Source organism: Agelaius phoeniceus, chromosome 7 (genome assembly GCF_051311805.1).
Source record: "Agelaius phoeniceus isolate bAgePho1 chromosome 7, bAgePho1.hap1, whole genome shotgun sequence".
Classification (NCBI taxonomy): Eukaryota; Metazoa; Chordata; class Aves; order Passeriformes; family Icteridae; genus Agelaius; species Agelaius phoeniceus.
In genome coordinates this window covers 20,779,115-20,796,659 of record NC_135271.1, presented here as the reverse complement: position 1 = coordinate 20,796,659, position 17,545 = coordinate 20,779,115, and the positions used below count along the sequence as shown (strand labels likewise).

General features: G+C 41.3%; 1 long non-coding RNA gene across 1 annotated transcript; it reads right to left on the bottom strand.

Annotated features, from left to right (window-relative positions):
* Positions 1 to 714: 714 nt before the first annotated feature.
* LOC143694451 (uncharacterized) lies at positions 715 to 15,567 on the bottom strand. Its single transcript, XR_013182935.1, has 3 exons — positions 15,391 to 15,567; positions 1,427 to 1,477; positions 715 to 879 (listed from the first exon to the last, which is right to left on the bottom strand). It is a non-coding gene; the product is annotated as an uncharacterized LOC143694451 (long non-coding RNA).
* Positions 15,568 to 17,545: the final 1,978 nt, after the last annotated feature.

Sequence of the window (17,545 nt, the reverse complement as noted above, 5' to 3'; positions counted from 1 at the left end):
GCCATGCACACTGATTTTATGTTTTGCATGCATGACAGTGATCCATATGGTGACATTTCATCAATAAATTTATTAGCAACATTAAGCAACACTTTTCTAGCCCTGTGTTCAGAATTGATGCCCACTGTACTCAAAATGCTACAGTGGGCTTGTGGCAGGGAAGTTGTAAAGATCTTTGACTTCCAAGCCTTCAGCATTAGTAATTTGGTGGCAGAATAAAGGTAATTCAGATTGCATTTTTATAATCAGGCTGTGTAAAGCAACATGGATAAGATACAGGTATGGCATACAAGATACAAGATAAAAGAAACCCCCTTTGTCCAGACTACAACATGGTCCCTGCACCCCTCAAGATCCATGGTAAAGGAAGCTCTGTACAGTTTCTCCTTAGAGAAATCTGATGGGGATCATAAATCAGGTCAATATATTAAGGCTGTTAAAAGAATGACTGGAAATATTAACTTATTTCCAGTTCAGCTTAGTCTAAATTACTTTACTGAAGCACAGTAAAGTGAAGCACTGATGCAGAGGCATCACAAACTGCACATGGCCAAGCCCATGCTCTGTCCTACCCTTCCAGCCATTTTTTACATCACCTTTCAGTGCACTGAGCAGTCTGGCTCCAGCCATCACACAGAACAATTGTTCCACATGCTAAGAGAAAAACCTACCTGTCACAGCCAGATGTAACTGGTATTCTGACCTTACCTTCAAATAAACAGATGATTATTTTACTTTGGCGTTGTTTCTTCAATATATTTATAGGCACTTTTTTATCATCAATTGGGAATGAATATGGATCCAGAGAGTACAGGTGGTGTGAAATGGCATTTTAGAGTGGCTTCACTTTTTGAGAAAAAGCATAGAAGGCACATGAATCTGTAATAAATGTAAGATTAATTCTGTATTTGTCCAAGTTCTTTTGATTAGCCTTAACATGCACCTTGAACAGTATAAAAAAATAAAGGCAAACATAAAACCACAATTCATTCATTCAGGTAATGTTCCAAATGCATCCAAAAACTCTACTCAAATATAGAGGACCACAGCCCAGCCTGAAAATCTGGTAGTCAGGCTATCCATAGTGATCTCATTGTTCTGCTATGATTCAGGAACATAGAAATCCATTAAAATGCTTTCATTAATCCCTGATGCTTTTACTGTATGCAAAAGGCACGCAGCTTAAACATCGAGTTATTCAACAGGTTTTAACCTTCTGCCATGACTCCTTCCCAAATCTCACTGGCTTGGGGAGGGAAACAAATGATGAATCTGAACTGCAACAATTAAACATTTAGAGACAAGTTAGGGCAAAAGGTTTTGCAAGACATGACTACCACGACCAACACATTTGAGTGAATATATGGTATTGTGAGGGCCATGGTTCATCGCCTTTCTACATGAACAGGAAAACATTCAGCTTTACCTTGCTGCAAATAAGTTGTGCAACTCCCATACAAACTGCTGCAGACAGAAGCTGAAAAATAAAAAAGGAGTTAAGGGAGAGCAAGAGCCTTTTTTACTGAAAACAAGCAATTTATCTGTATTTCACCGCAAAGCTCATTGATGCTCATTTACATGCATCGTTACGTGATTGCTTTTGGTTTTGTTGCTTTGAAGACAGTTAGATGGTAAAAATTGGGTTCTGCTCCTTGAGTTTTCATTAACCTAACAGCCAAAAAAGGGCACAAAAAATAAAAATAATTTATAATAGTAATAATATAAACATTGCATAAGCAGACACAAAAGATACAGACTAACTCAGCAGCACTATATTCCCAATGAAAAGATGTGAACACTGTCCAGCACAGCTCCTTCCAGACCCATTGGAACTTATCCTACTCACAGGAATCAAAAGTAGTAATAACTGTGGCCTTAAAAAAAATTAAGCACTTCCATGAACTCAAGAATATGGCTTTTTATCTTCCAAGTCTTTCTGGCAGCTCCTTTTCACATGGCAGCACTCAGGCAGCTGCAAACACAGGCACGCTACAGAGCCAGCCCTGCCAGCCAGACAGCTGCCACCATCTTCAGGCTGTCTGCAGCATTTAGCTCCTTGTAGCTCTCTGCCAACTCAAACTGTTCATTTTTTCCTGATGGATTGCTCTGGTGTTGGGTCTCTGCCACTGTCCCCTCAGCCCCACACAAGCACCATCCCTGTTAGGGGAGGTGAACGCCTCTGCTTTGTCTCACTGCAATATCGAGGCACCGGGTCTGGGATTTTACAGGGAAGTGTCTCCCTGCAAACACACTGACACAGGTACCCAGCTCCCCTATCCTGATCAAGCCACTTCAGTTTTGTTACCGATGCCTAGAACACACCCACCACACCCATCTTTTAAAGTTCACTGCAGCAACTTTAAATTAGTCAGATCAAGGGGAAGGGAAAAAAAATGCCAGAACGAAGGAAGCAGGGTTTGCGTCATGGGACATTTGCTTGCAAGCTTCTTTCAAATCTAAATCAGGACCCACCATCTTTTTGTCTGCCAATTTTTTTTTTCCAAGCTGTGCTAAAACTTTAGGCAGCACAATCACAATAATAGGTCTTGTAGCATTCAGTGATAAACATTTACCAGAGCAACAACAACATAAATTTCTTAATTTAAAAATCAACCAATAAAAATAATTTTTCCTTTAGTAAGATAAAAATCAAAACTGTCTTTCTTTATTTCCTTTTTTTTTTAAGATAAATTTTAAATGAACTACTATGCTGGAAATACATCAGGGGAATTTATTCTTCTGTTTCAGATTTGAAGGATTAACTCTTCAATTATTAAGTTGTACCAACTGCTGATCACTTGCTGCGCAGTCTATTTTTAAAAGTACATGAAAGATTAGTGTAACCAGAATACCTAGAATGAGAACATTTAGCAAAACCCTGCCATGCAGAAATCTGAAATTAGTGTTTGAGAGCCAGTATATCAATTTACAGTTAATGCCAGGCTTGCTCTCAGGGGGGCTCAGGTCACTTTTTAATGGCCTTCAACAGCTGCACACACACAACCCTCCTCCCTCCCCAAACCACCACCCAACATACAAGTATTGTTTCCAACTATGGAGGCAATTCAAATCCTTACTAAAACATTTGATGCCTGCTTTACATTCAAAATTACATATTAATTCACAAAACGAAGGACATCACAATTTTCTCTTTTAAAAAAAAAAGTACTGGGGGCTATTTTAAACTGGGATTGATGCATTCTTCTGGAGCTGTCAGCAGGTCCCTTTGAGGTCCTGCTAAAATCCTGGTGGCCACATCCCAGAGGACTTGTACTTTGCAGAGGTCCAAGGTGAGAAAAAAAGAGAGAGGAACCAGAAATCCCTCCAAAGCATAATTCTCTGCTTACTGCTACTGTTTGCAAGTCCCTCTAACTGAGGTGTTGGTCCTGCAGGAGCTGCAGGCAGGTCAGGAAAAAAGAGCCCTTCATGCAGGTCCTGTCTCCACTGAGTGTCTCCTGAATGTCTCACCCTGCCTATAAAACCCAGTGATTTCTCTGATAAACCCCTCAGTATGCACCTCTCTGCATCTGTTTCCTTAAAAAATTCAGCATGTCTAAACCCACCAGAGTGCATCTTTCAGTTTAAAGGAGCACCTCACTTTGTAAGAGCTCATTTTCAGGATCTGTCCCCAGGCAGAAAGTCTAGTAAAAGTTGTCCAAATGAATGATGGCTTTCAGCATATCCTTCTGAAAATTGCACCCCATGAAGGGTTTACTGCTGTACCATGACCTGCTAGCTCCAGGTTACAGGGACCTGGCAAATACCAATATCAAACACAAGTTACCTTGTTTTAAAAACTCCTTTAACTTAAATAAAGCATTACCTCACAACTCACTCCATAGACCTGAGTAAGCTGAGACAAAAAGGGACATGAAATAAATCAAGTCTTAATAAATTTATGTGACCCCCTTGAGCACAAACTTTATTTCTCCAGTAACTTCTGCACTGTGCAAGCCAAAGCAGAAGAGAACTCAGGCACAGCAGCAGCCAGGTGAGAGGGTACAATGACTGATCAGCTTTGAAACAAGAATTACAACTCTAGCAGGCATTAACAAGGCATCAGCACAGCAAGAGTTAAGAGCATGGCCTGTACTTTGCTGGTGGGAATAGTTTGGAAAACAGAAATAGTAGGAATAGGATCCCTTAAAATTACTTTAGTTTTTATTAACATATTTTTACAGGACATCCCAGTTAAGCCAGGCAGCATGTTGACAATAGGGTCCTGTCTAAGGACAGCTTAAAACTATTATACAGTACATACAGAAGGACAATACAGTCCCAGTACAAGCTACCAGCAGGCAGTAAATCACTCAAAACCTCATGTTACACCTGATTAACTGCTTGGCTCCAGCACTGCAGCCTGCTCCAAGAATGCTTGCTTCAGTGTAGTTAGGAGTTGTCAGAGAATTTATGTCATCTGATGGCAAGTTACATAAAATAGTGCCCCAGTGCATCATTTAAGAAGCATTACTTGGCATGAGCTGCAGGAGTGTGTGGCTTCACACCTGCAGTGTCCTCTGGTGCTATGTATTCCTTAAAAGTGGACACCATTTAGATGTCTCATTTACTAGAAGAAATCACATCACCTCTGTCCCAATGGGATCATACAAGCCTGGATTACAACTCTATCTGAATTACAAACACATCCAAAATTTTATCACCCATGAGTGAGTCTACCCTCAACATGGTAATGCAATGAAATGAAACTTCCCACAAAATTCCCTGATTCTACACATGGCTTAAAAATAGATACCTTTGTAAATATGAAGACCTTACATTTTTCACTAAATGTACAAGCCTGAGAGTGGACCAAACAGTAAAATCTTTCCACCACCTGCACTCCAAGGAAAACTTGTTTCTCTGACGTTCCAAGTCAACCCAAGCCACTAGAGAGGCAAATTTCAAGAGCATCCCAAGGTCCATAGATTGGATGTTTGTCAAACACACCAAGTACTGTGAAAACCAAGGAATAATCTTTATGAAGTCTGTGTTTATCTGACAGTCAATCAGCAAGACACTTGGCATTATCTGAGATGTTGTGCATCTTGATCAAGGGTTAGAATCCTGTAAATCAGCAAAAGTGTTCAATTGTACAGTCTGCTAGCCCTGCCTCTGTGTGCTCCTGCACAGCTTTTTTCAGAGTTGTGCTGGAATTCAGCAGAAAGCTGGATGCCAATTTCAGCAGTAATATCATCTACATCACACACACAAACAAATGAAATATTTCTATGGAGTTCATCACACTTGGCCAGCAGGAGGAGGCTTGCTTATATTCTTTTGTAAGATTAAGTAATCATCACATATTTTAAAGTGCAGTCTTATTATCTCTTTCCTCAGGCAAGGCAGTGATACTCCAGCTTTACCCTGGATAAACTGTTGAGGTGGTCTGTACTTCAAGTGTCTGCAGGAAATGTAAACCCAGTAAAGAGGACAATTTCGTGCATTTAGCACATGGCAATACACACAGTAGGCTGAGCCCCTGAATTCCTCCTCTTACTTATTGGGACAATTTTGTATTAAAACAATTAGATCATAGGAAAGCATTTTCTTCTAAAATTAAACAAGGAGTTTAATTAAAATCAGAACAAATTTTCTAGAATAACAGCAGAACAACAGCGCACAGATGTCTGGACTGCAAACATATTTACCTATGTTTTCTGCTCAGTCAAAACAGCATTTCCACAGCTATCACAAGAAGAGCTTTAACAAATGAAAAGCCTGATGTTAAATCACTTTTCCCTGGTAGAAGATGAAAAAAAAAGTCTTCTTGTTTTAGTGAGGGGTAAGACCCAAGCGAAATGCTGAGGCCATGGTGAAACAGATATGAAAAATCCATCAGAAATCCTGATATGGAAATACAGATCCATGCATCCACCAGCTGTAGTGACATTTAAGGGAGAGGAGAGCATCTGAATGGTGCCATCATGGTGGTCTTTAGACTCAAGCACCTGAGGAACTGACAGGAAAGAAAGAAACCAGCACCTGTTCCCTAGCAAGGTGTGACATGAGACATAAGCACCGAGCACCAGGGAGCTGCAATCTGAAATGGAAATACACACAACAGCAACAAGGGGAAGGTTTTTGGCTAAGCAGTTAATGCTGGGAGAAGGGTTTGAGGATTGCTAAGATGAGAGCAGCTGTTCAGAGAACTTCTCTCTGAACCCAGAATAACACAGGACTTGTCCTTACAGATGGCAAAGCTTCAAGGGACAGTAGCTCTGGCAGGAACACCACTAATGATGCCACATTTTTGGATTCAGAGCTCGTAGCTGGGAAAGGAGGAAATGTAGGTGCAAGGGAAGCAGCTCAGCAGTTGTAAGAGTCAGCAAGGCTCCCGGGATTTAGGGAATTGCTCTCCAAGCCTTTGGGTGAGATGTGGCCAAGGAGCTGTGCTGCTGAGACACAAGCCACTGGGCACAGTCCAGGATCTTTGTAGCTACCAGTCACACTGCAGGGCACAGAGAGTCCAGGAGTGTGCTCACCAGTTGCCATTTACAGAGCTCAGGACACTGTGCAGCCTTGACCTTTGCAGATTTGAAGTGATCACTTCAACTGGCTTTGGTTTGGAAAATACATAATTAGTAAAACAGCTTTTACCCAGCTTTCTAAACTCCGCGTGCTTTTATTTAATGGCAAGAAAAATCAGAGGCTCAGTCTCAACTAAAGTCCCAGTGAATTTAACAGCTGAAAATGTGACAAAGGCTGGCTCATTGCCTTGCTCAATCACCTGCAGATGCACGAAGTGGAAGCAGTGGTGTCTGCCCATACAGACTCAGTGACTAAGTGCAGGTATTACTTGTACATGATTTTCTTTTCCCGGTATTGCAATTCTTCACCTGGAGCATCAAATACCAGAGCCGTGATGTGTTAACACCACCTTTCCTGTGGGGCTGTGCTCTACCACTTCACAGAAGGCTTCCAAGAAGCTGTGTGCCTCCGGTGATTCAGACTGCTAGAGACACCCAAAAGGCAAAACTGAACGGAAACTGCTGTATTACTTCCAAATGGATCCATGCAATTTTTAAATCTACTTTCAAAAATGCACCAAACATACCCAGGGGAAATAAGCTAACAATGTGGATTGCTGCCTGAAATAATTATACAGATAGCTCAGGGCATTTAGAGTAGTGATGAAAGAGAAGAAACAAGAAAAAGCTATTACCAGGCTTCACAGCAATAACGTGATTTAGCAAATCCCGCACTTTCCATTCCACAACAAGAACTTTGACATTGCCTAGATTTATAAATACCATACTGTATGTATTGGTTTTCCCAGTTTAGGAGTCCCTGCTGAGAAGCTCAGTATTACACTGCAAACACTCCTATAGCAGAGGGCTATCCCACTGCTCTCATTTTGACATACCTGCAGATTTGTCACTCCATCCTTATTTCAATACACGGCTTTGTAAAAAGTGATTTTACTGCAAATAAGACCACCTGCTCATAAAAAGGCTTGCACATTCAAGTGCAGTACTGAAAGACAGCTGTGCTTTGCCAGGGTGCCAGGCTAGATCAATTCTTGCTGAGGAGCAGCACAAAAATAGGTAATGGACTTCAGGATGCCTCCAAGCCAGAGCTATGAGCTGAGCTGTCTAAACACATAGCAAGCCTCAAAATCCTGACAAGCTTTCTCTTATTGAACTTCAAGAGAATTTAAAGGGAACTCAGGCATAATTTCTGGGTGAGCACAGTTTGACAAAGCTCTGAAAAATAAGCCTTTGGAGTTCTTTAATATTATCTTTAAATTAATATTCATCTGATAGCAGTTAAACAATATAGTGGCAAGTTTTAACGTGCGCAATGAAATGGTATTTCACTACCCTCAAATAACCAGCAGGATGAGATATCAGAGGCATTAGCCCTGACTGTATTATTCTTCCACTGAAACTACACCTACAGTATTTCAGCATTACAACAACTTGCACTTGCATCATCTTTTCCCTTATTAAAAAACCCTAACACAACCTGACCAGTGTCTCTACAAGCAGCTCTTGCTCAATTAAAGTACTATATCCAAACAGATTTACGCTACACCCTCTTTTGTCATGAAAGCACTAAATTCCAGATGATGAGCATATGTGGGTGCCTGCTCCTGACTCTAAATCCTGTTTTAAACATATATTTCAAAGATACTTTCCATTTGGTCAAGGTCAATGGGGAGGAAGCAGGAGAAACTGAATTGTTAAAACTGCACAGAAGGATTGAGAATACTCTGCACAAGGAGTTTGTTTCAATGCTAATTTTAGCAGGATTCAAATCTGTAACTTATTTGAATGCCTTAATTTATTAAGGCTTGAAATCTTGGAATCCATGAGAGGCAATCACCAAGTAGAAACTACAGTGTGAACACAAACAATAATAAATAACCTAGTTTGGAAGATGCCTGTAAACATTTCTAGTACTAAAGCTGCCAAATTACACCTAAAGTCACTTGTTTGTCTCATCTCACAAGCATTCCCTTTGTTTGTTACATATCATATCCCAGAATGTCCATTTCAATAGAAACCCAGGCTGTTTGGGATCCATGTGTCAGGGCCACAGCACACCTCCCCAGAAAACCAAAAAGAATAACAGGGATACAAATAATAAAAGAAGGAAACACAAGTTAACAGATAAAGGCAGAGGTGATCTCAAAATTACCTAGGCTGTACCCAAATATCCTTATTTATTTATATTATGATGATTTTAATAACACAGTCTCCTCGGGAAAAAAAAAGTTTGGTAAGACAGTTCTAATCATATTATAAGCTCCTATTAGCAAAAATAATGCCAGTGCCATCACAATGGCATTCTTATGCAAAGCCAAGAACTTTGCCAGGAAACACACTTTCCAGATGGATATAGCTACATGCAATTTACAGATAGGGAAACAGAGCCACTGAAAGCCAAAAGCTCCACCCTCAAGGGCTTTGCCTCAAAGTTTGTGTTAGATATTCAGCTGAGCAACTTGCCTACTGCTTCAAATGCTGATCATTGCTCTGCTTCCACCTTCTACTCCCCTTCTGCATTTCTAGTGTTTATTGAACTGCACACCCTCTGAACAGAGCACACCTGGGTTGAGACATGCATACAGTGTTTAACAAAATACAGCCAGGGCCTCTAAGGATCATCACTACACACACATTATCAGAGTGACAATAGTCCCAAGGCTGGCTCTAGGATGGATGGGAAAGAATGACTGCAAGAGGGAAATGTTACTGAAATAAAGCTCTAATACTTCTATTTCAGAAAACTTATGCACAACCTCACCACTCTGGAGCACCTTTGTTATGAACATGTTTTTTTTTTCTCCAGGTCAAACAAGAGTATCTGCCAGAGATTAAGATATAAACACTAAAAAAGAACAAAAAAGGAACCATAACTAGAAAAATCCCTTTTCACACAATACCAAAACAGCAAGTAAAGCAAGTACTAGAATGATTGAAATATTTTATTACAGTGGAGAAGTGCTTAGTGCTGTGATCTGGCAGATACTCTGACATAGACAAACCTGAATTCTGATGAAAGAAATGGGCTCCTACAATTTGAATCTTGCCTTTGCTCCTGGACTGCTTGAAGCACCTTTTCCAAGCAGCATTCTCTTTAACCAATTTTCCATATTCAGAAAGGCTATTTGCAACTGATGGAAGGAATGCTGATCTCATGTTTTCATGGACAACAACTCCTTGGATTGTCTGAATCTCAGGGCGAGACACAACTTGCTTTACAAAATGCTGGAATTAAACACACCCCATAACACCCGTTACTTTGGCTTCTTTTCAAGTGATCCTCCATGTCCTACCCAGCTGGCAGAGGATGAAGCCAAGCCAATGTTTAGGCAAGTTAAAGTAGCTATGGAAGGAAAATCTGGTTGGAAAAAAGCTACGTCAAACAGGTCCAGAGGAGTGCCATGAAGACGATCAGGGGGCAGGAGAATTTTCTCCATGAGGACAGGCAGAGAGAGTTGGGGTTGCTTAGCCTAGAGAAGAGAAGGCTCCAGGCAGAGCCTGTAGCAGCCTGCCAGCACTTATGGGGGCCCACAGAGTAGATGGGGAGGGACTCTTTTATCAGGGAGTGTGGCAATATGATGAGGGCTAACAGTTTTAAACTCAAAGAAGGTAGATATAGATGAGATAGTAGAAATTCTTCACTGTGAGGACAGTGAGACACTGGATCAGGCTGCCCAGAGAAGCTGTGGATGCTCCATCCCTGGCAGTGTTCAAGGCTGGAGCTCTGAGTAACCTGGTCTCATGCAAGTTGTCCCTGCCCATGGCAGGGTATTGGAGGTAGATGCTCTTTAATGTCCCTTGCAAACCAAATCCTTCTGTGATTCAGTATCTGTTTCCTTTCCATAATATGAGGCAGAGCCTAATTTTAGGTACTGTCTTCCTCAAACAGGATCTTTTTCAATGGCAACACAGTTCTTTTAATTTTGGTAATTACATCAAGATAACTGTTTATAGCCACCTCCTTGTTATATAATTACTTGTTGCCTTGCACAGCACTAGGTTTTGGTAAAGAAAGCCACATGGAAAACACAGTGTTTATCTTGGTGAACTCAGCAACACAACCACACTGCTTAAAAACAAATGCATTCACAAAAATGCTGCCACCTCTGAATTACCACACAAGTCCCACATCAGCACACAGCCTCCTTAATGTAAGAGCCTCATTAAACTTATCAACACACATATCTTTTCAGACTGATGAAACAGGAAGAGTTTTGAGACAGCAGCAGGTTTTGCTGTCCCCTAGCTATAATATGCTGAATTTGGGGATTCCCTTCAGAGTTGTTTCCCCTCTTAATGCTAATGGGCACAGCACAAAGACCATAGATTCTGCATTTATTCAGAAAAGTTATTCTCCCATTGAGAAAAAAAAAAAGGCAGTCCACGTAGCAATGTAAAGATACTTGCTCTCAGCAGAACTGCAAAATGACAAATCTTCAAATAAGCAAAAGAAGTCTGATTTTTCAAAAAAACCCACTTTAATTACTGTGTGGTTTGTTCAGTTTCCTTTTGAAGATGCCTAACATATGGTATGATTTACACAACACTGGCAGTGAGCTTGAGACAGAAGATTCAAATCTAGCTGCAGAAGCATGCAAAACTTAACAGTACTCATCAAGAGTGTCCTTCTCATCAGCTGAGGATGGCCATTTAAGTTTGCATAAATAATTCCTGTTGCTAAATAGTCTTTAAATACTAAAAAATGTAACTTTAAAAATTCTTCTATGTACAGCTGGTCCTTGTAGCTAGTGGCACCAGAGCCACCAAGGGGCAGAGATCACCGGCTTCCTCAGGCAGGGCAGTCCCCTCCTTACAGGAGTGCACTTACACTCCTGCCTTCAACAACCTCAATTTAAAGAAAAAACACTCGTATACAAAGGAAACAGCACTTTATAAGGTGCAGCCTTCAAAGTGTGCAGCACACAGACCCCAGCTGTGCCTCCCTCCCTCGAGGGTTTGTGCAGGTCCCTTCTGAGCCATGAGTCACTGGGCAGCCATCTCTGCCAGCAATGGCCAGCAGGCTGGGCAAAACCCCTCAGCTGCCTGGTTTATTTCTAGGGCACCAAGGAAAGAAGCTGCAAACAGGGCCATGTGATACAAAATACTTCAGCCTTCAATAAGAGCTCTCCTTTTTGTCTCTCCCAGTGCCCTGCACCTCCCAGCGCTGTGTGTTCGAATGCAGCATTAGGTTAGTTCCTTCTCAGTAAAAAGCACCTTAAAAAACAGCAACAGAGGGTTTGTAAAACAAAGTTTGAAAAAAAAAAATACCACAAGAGTTTAACTGAGAACCTCATGCTCAGTTCTCAGGAGTTCAGAGAACCCAGTGGTTTCTTTTTTGACAAAAGATAGTTCTAGTGGTGTAAGTTATCTGCACTCCTGTAGTGTTGGTGCAGCACTTCTCAGGTCACAAGTAGGTCATAAACCTTCACTCAGCAGTTTGCAAAACAACTCCTCAGAGTAAGATGTTTTTGGAAGATATTTGTACCTTCCTTAGTATGGAAAGAACTAAACAAAATCAGCACTGGAAAAATGATAATAATTCAAAAGCTTTGCCTCATTATTTTGATTGCAAATGATAACTACTGTGGCAGCACTCCACAATGCATTTGTGATTCATTTTTTCCCCAAAGAGGTTAGGCAATTCTCAGATTTTTTTCCAAGAAGTTTAGAAGGCCATAAAAAACCCTTGGTCTAGATGGCCTCACTATCGAGGCTGGTTGTCTGAAAATGTCACTTGCAGATTCTCACCAGGCTGATGCTGGGGACCCTGAACTAGAGGAGGAAAATTGAGATCACAGATTTGCACTCATGTTGGGTTTAGAACCAACCATATAAACGATATAGAAAGGAATTGTTTATTCTGTGTTCAAAGCATCAAGAGGTTTAATAAATACATTAAGTATTCAAAATTATAAAACATTCAAAGAACATGAGGAAATAAGGGATTTATGATTTACATTTTAACATAGAACCATCATTTTCATATTTTGGCTGTATTTACATTACTAGACACAGGGTGGAAGAGGAAAAGTCCTGGTTCAATTCCTGTTACCCAGAGGGAATCTAAAAGCAGACTGCTTGCTGGGATGGTCCCCTGCACACAAAGGCCTGACAAGGACATAAGCAGAAATACTTGAGCAGTTCCTTCCTGTGACCCATCCACCCAACACAGCCACATGCACAGAGCAGCAGCAAGGCAGGAGCTGGCTGTCTACCACAAGGCAGCACAGCAACACAAACCTCATTTTTGATTCAAGACAAGATCCTAAATGCACTTAAAATGGAATCTGGGCAGTGTTTAGGAGCCAAGCTGAGGAGCACATCCCCGGAATTTCTGTGCAGTCTTTCACACACTCAGAATTTGTGGGTGTCCAAGCGATGCCACTCAAGTTGTGCTGCCCACACCCAGCTTTGTTCAAAGCCTGCTGCCCACTTCAGCCCCAGCCCTGTTCTGATTTGGGACTCCCCAGTTTGGGAGTCTCAGCATGCTCTAACCCAGAGCACATCTCAAACAACATGACACACTCCAGTCTCAGGGAGGATTTCCTGCTGCAAACGTCACCCTTCCCTTCAAATTCATGCACTGCATTGCAAATAAACCATTAAGTCAGTATTTAAAGCACTCAGCAGGACTCAATTTTCCAACCAGACTGAAGGAACCCAGACATATTCTGTCTTTTCCTCTCCCAGCAGACTCCTGCAATCCTGAAACTGCAGGGGGAGGATGTACTTTCTCCCCCAGCTGAAGCTATGCCACTTCACCCAGACCAGGAATGAAAGCATCATTATGCCCAAAGACAAAGGACCTCAGCTTTTACTGGGAAGATAACTGGGCTTTGATTCCTTCTGCTTGTATCAGACGTCATAGCTTCTTCCTGTTAAGCACAAAATCCTTGGATTCTGATGCTGGACTGTCTGAGTGACCAGGCAGCAGTGAATAAGTAAATGGTCTCCTTGAACCTCAAATCTGTTTCTCCAGGAGAAATAGAAGAACACACATTTCACTCTACTGGAGCCTCATGAGCAGAGCAATTTTAGGGGCAGTACAAGACAAGAGCTTGATAACCACAAACTGACAAAAGAATCGAGCTTTTGTTTTACTCATGTCCTTTTGCAGCCACAAGCTGCTTTCTTGTGTATTGGCATTTCACCTCATGCTAGCCAGCCCTAGAAATCACTTTTCTTTCTCCTTAGGAAGGCAAAGGAACAATATGAGTATTGCTTGCATCAATAGAGCAACTGGCAACATTAACTGAGACTGTATGTAGAAATTTATTTTTGTCATCCCAATTGTCTCCTAGTGAAAACAAACCCATTTTTGTTTCTGGTATGAACTGATTGGACTAAAAATTGCTTCACCTGAAAATTTTGAAACATCCTATAAAAAGCCACTAGGAAATTCAGACATTTTCAAAATAAATAAAGGATGGTTACACTCATTCATAATGTTCCTCCTTCCCTGCTGCCATGGGAATTGCACTGAACAGGGAATATGCCATTTGGAGCTCAATTTCCCACCACAAGGGTCCTTATCTACAGCATGCTGAGAGGCTGAGATGCAGAAAAAAAAAAAAAAGTAGGTTTACAGAAATAAAATTAAATCTCATCTGACCTGTTCTTTTTAATAGGAGGCTGGACAAGAAGAGAAGAACCCAATCAAATACCATTTCTTATGTAGCCCCAAAGAAAGACAATTAGTCCATAACAGGTGTGGCATTACCATCCTGTTTGTGATATCCAACAACACAATTATGATCAACTGTACAACTGCTTCAGATTTGTTCGTGTCTTATTGCCAAGGGAAGCCAAAGCTGACATGATTTCTGAAGATGTGTGCTTTGTTATACAAAGAATATTAATTGCTTCCTTTGTGAAAATATTTTATTAAATTAATTAACCAAGTTGTCTTCTCAGTCCGTAATACACTACTAATTCTAAAATTACTGATCTTTGCATTTGGAAGTCATTGCTTGGCATCAAACTGGTTTTTGCAATTCACATACACTAGCAGGCTTTATAAAACTCAAGGACTCCTCTAAGAGACTACAAAATGAAAATATTCCTAAGTAAGCTCAGAAATTACCATTATGCATGGTCATCTTGACCCCAGGCAAGGAAGGCAGTAAGAACTCAATCAACTATTGACAGCACAAATCCCAAGTGAGCTAACTATGAAAAAATTCTCCTTTCTCTTGTCCAGCCAACACTGACCTATTTACTAACCAGGTTAGCAGCAAGGGCCTTCATTTTACCCTCCAAGCTCTACCTCACAGGCACATATATAAAACCTCACAGCATTCACCAACTAACACTGATTTTGTATTCCTTTCTCACATTCTAATTTGGAAACCACTCATCTTAGAGTCTTCAAGATCTGCACAAACCAAAAGTAATCATTGCCAATTGTCAGGGAAGCTGTTGTATAAGAGAAAAGCTTCCTGAGCTCCCACAGATGATACTGAGTGAGAAAGCCTGTTAAGGTAACACTACCAGCATTCCTAACAATTTACATAATCACAACCAAAAAAGGAATCCTGACTCTAGAGTAATTCAGGAACAGTAAAAATCAAATATGCATTATATCATTCAGGAAGTGGACAGGTTAAATCAATCATACATTTCAAGAAAGAAAACTGCTGATAAAATCATGACTGGAACAGACATACAAGGCAAAGTTTATGTTCAGTGGTGTTCTGCATATGCAATATTTCATTTATACTACAAGGTAATTAATACAAGACTCCCAGAGTTTCTCTCCTTCTCCTGCCTCTTCTAAATTTCTGTCTTTACCCTCCCTTCTTTCCATGCTTCCTTCATTTCTCTGCACATGTCCTTTCCATAAACAATGACAGATTGCCACACTGGTGGAATTAAGGCCTTTCTTAATGTAATTTCTTCCTACCTTAATTTTGTCAGTGTAGAAATTTGTATGGTGATTGTAGGACCCCAAGTGGCGCTGGCCTTAATTTCCACAAGATGCACAGGCTTCTTTCTCTTTAAGAAAAAGATTTCACCAGAGCTATACAAATCTTTTCTTTTGAGAATAAACACCTCCAAGTCTTCCCAGGATACACATTGAAGCCCCAAGTGCAAAACTGCAAATATGATATCAAGAGGTAAAGTGATGAAAAAGGCATGCATCAAAACAACACACCTGTTGTTCAAAGATAACAGACAACACAAGATGAGAATTCCTACTGTCCCAGCTCAACAGAAGCTCTCACCTGCTGTGAACTGGTGTGGAAGAGCCTCTCCCCAGTGGTAGGGATGGGCATGGACCCTCCATTAGTGCCTGGGCAGCAAAAAGGACAGAAGTCATCTACCTTCAGGGCACTCATTCTGACCTGCTCATGCGCTGCCAAGTGGTCACTGTGCCTGCACCGACCAAAAAAAGAAAGGACAGAGATTGCAGTACCAAAAGGCCAAATTGCCCTGAAAGCAGAAACTTCAACAAATCAGCAGGAGAAAACTTCAGTTTCTGTAATTCATTATTTCTCATTGCTCTCCACGTAGCAAGTCAACTTTTTACTAGTTGATATTCCATTGAATTTGGGCAAGATACGTACCTTTATATAGATTAAACATCTACACATATAGTTCACTCATCACTGGAAGAGGGAAAGCAGTAAGTATTTCAGCAGTTAAGAACCACCAAACAGCCAAAACCCTCTTTTTCTAGGCATAACAACTGTTATTTTAGCTACATACAAACACAGAACTAAGAATTCTTTCCAGCATTCATAAATAGATTATTATAACACTTAACTTCAGGTCAATGCTGCTGCTCCTTATTGGAATGACAGTGGAGGCACAACCAACACCAAAGAAGGCTTCAGGCATCTGCCAATTCAGAGTAACACCATACTACTCCAGAAAGCTTCAAATGTCCACAGCTCTTTCTTGTTCTTTAGCCCAAACTTTTATACCCCTCATGTTGATGCATTGCACCTGTGTGCCCTCTGTTCCCTTTCCTGGTTGCTCAGTGCCCCTGGGCACTCCATGGCTCGTTCCCTTCAATAGCATTCACCTGTCCTGCACAGCTGTAGCTCATCAGGGACGAGGCTCAGCCCAGCCCCACTCCCAAACACCACAAACTGTGTGCCTATAACAGTTTCTGTCTTTTTTCTCCAAACAGAGGACAGTAAGGGATGTGACCTGTAGACAAAACTCCTGATTTATGGTGTGCTGACTAGAAGGGACTACACTGCCAGCAGGACAACTTCTCACAATTACAGTGTTTACTTGCCTCACTGAGACCAGAAGTCCATGTTCTGAATGCATGAAAAAAAGCTATGGACAGTTCAGATACAAGACATAACACATGTAGAGCATGTTGAAGCTGAGTGTCTCCTTTATGTAAAAGACAGATGACACATACTCTAATTAATGGTTAGTCAAGGAGTATAATGACTAGAGGCCAAACATGAGAGATGGTAATCTTGATTACAGGTTGGTCAGAGAGATCAAAGTAATAAATTGGCTCAGTGTTCCTAGAAAAACCTTTGTGAACTCTTGATGAGAAGATTACTATGTCCTGAATTCCTTTTCCATCACTTGAGACCTTTTCTTCCCTTAAACAGCCCACGCAATGCAGACACTTGCTTCTTGTCCTCTGCTCTGACCAGTGCTGAAGCACCAATGAAGTGGAATGAAATGTTACACAGTGAAGATTAGCTTTGACCCACTAAACCCTCATGGGTTTTAACCTTTGAGGGTTTTAACCTTTCCTGGCCTTCCCTATCTGTACTCACTGAACTCCTCACTGAGTGTGAGCCACAACTCCTTGCCCCTAAGCTTCTCCTTTCAGCCCAGGCACTGCCCCTTCACAGCCTCCTCCTGTGCTAGACCAGCAGTATCCCCCACACACCTGGAGCCAGCTCTTTCAGGATCCTATCCACACAGATCTCCTCCAGAGCTTACCTGAACTGCCCTAGGCCATCCTTTCCTACCTCAGTCCAGCTCCTCAGCAGTTTCCCTCACACCTCCAAACACCACCACATCCTTCACAGTGCGCTAACACGCCCCCAAACCCTTGTCCAGAGCACAGAGCTGAGCTA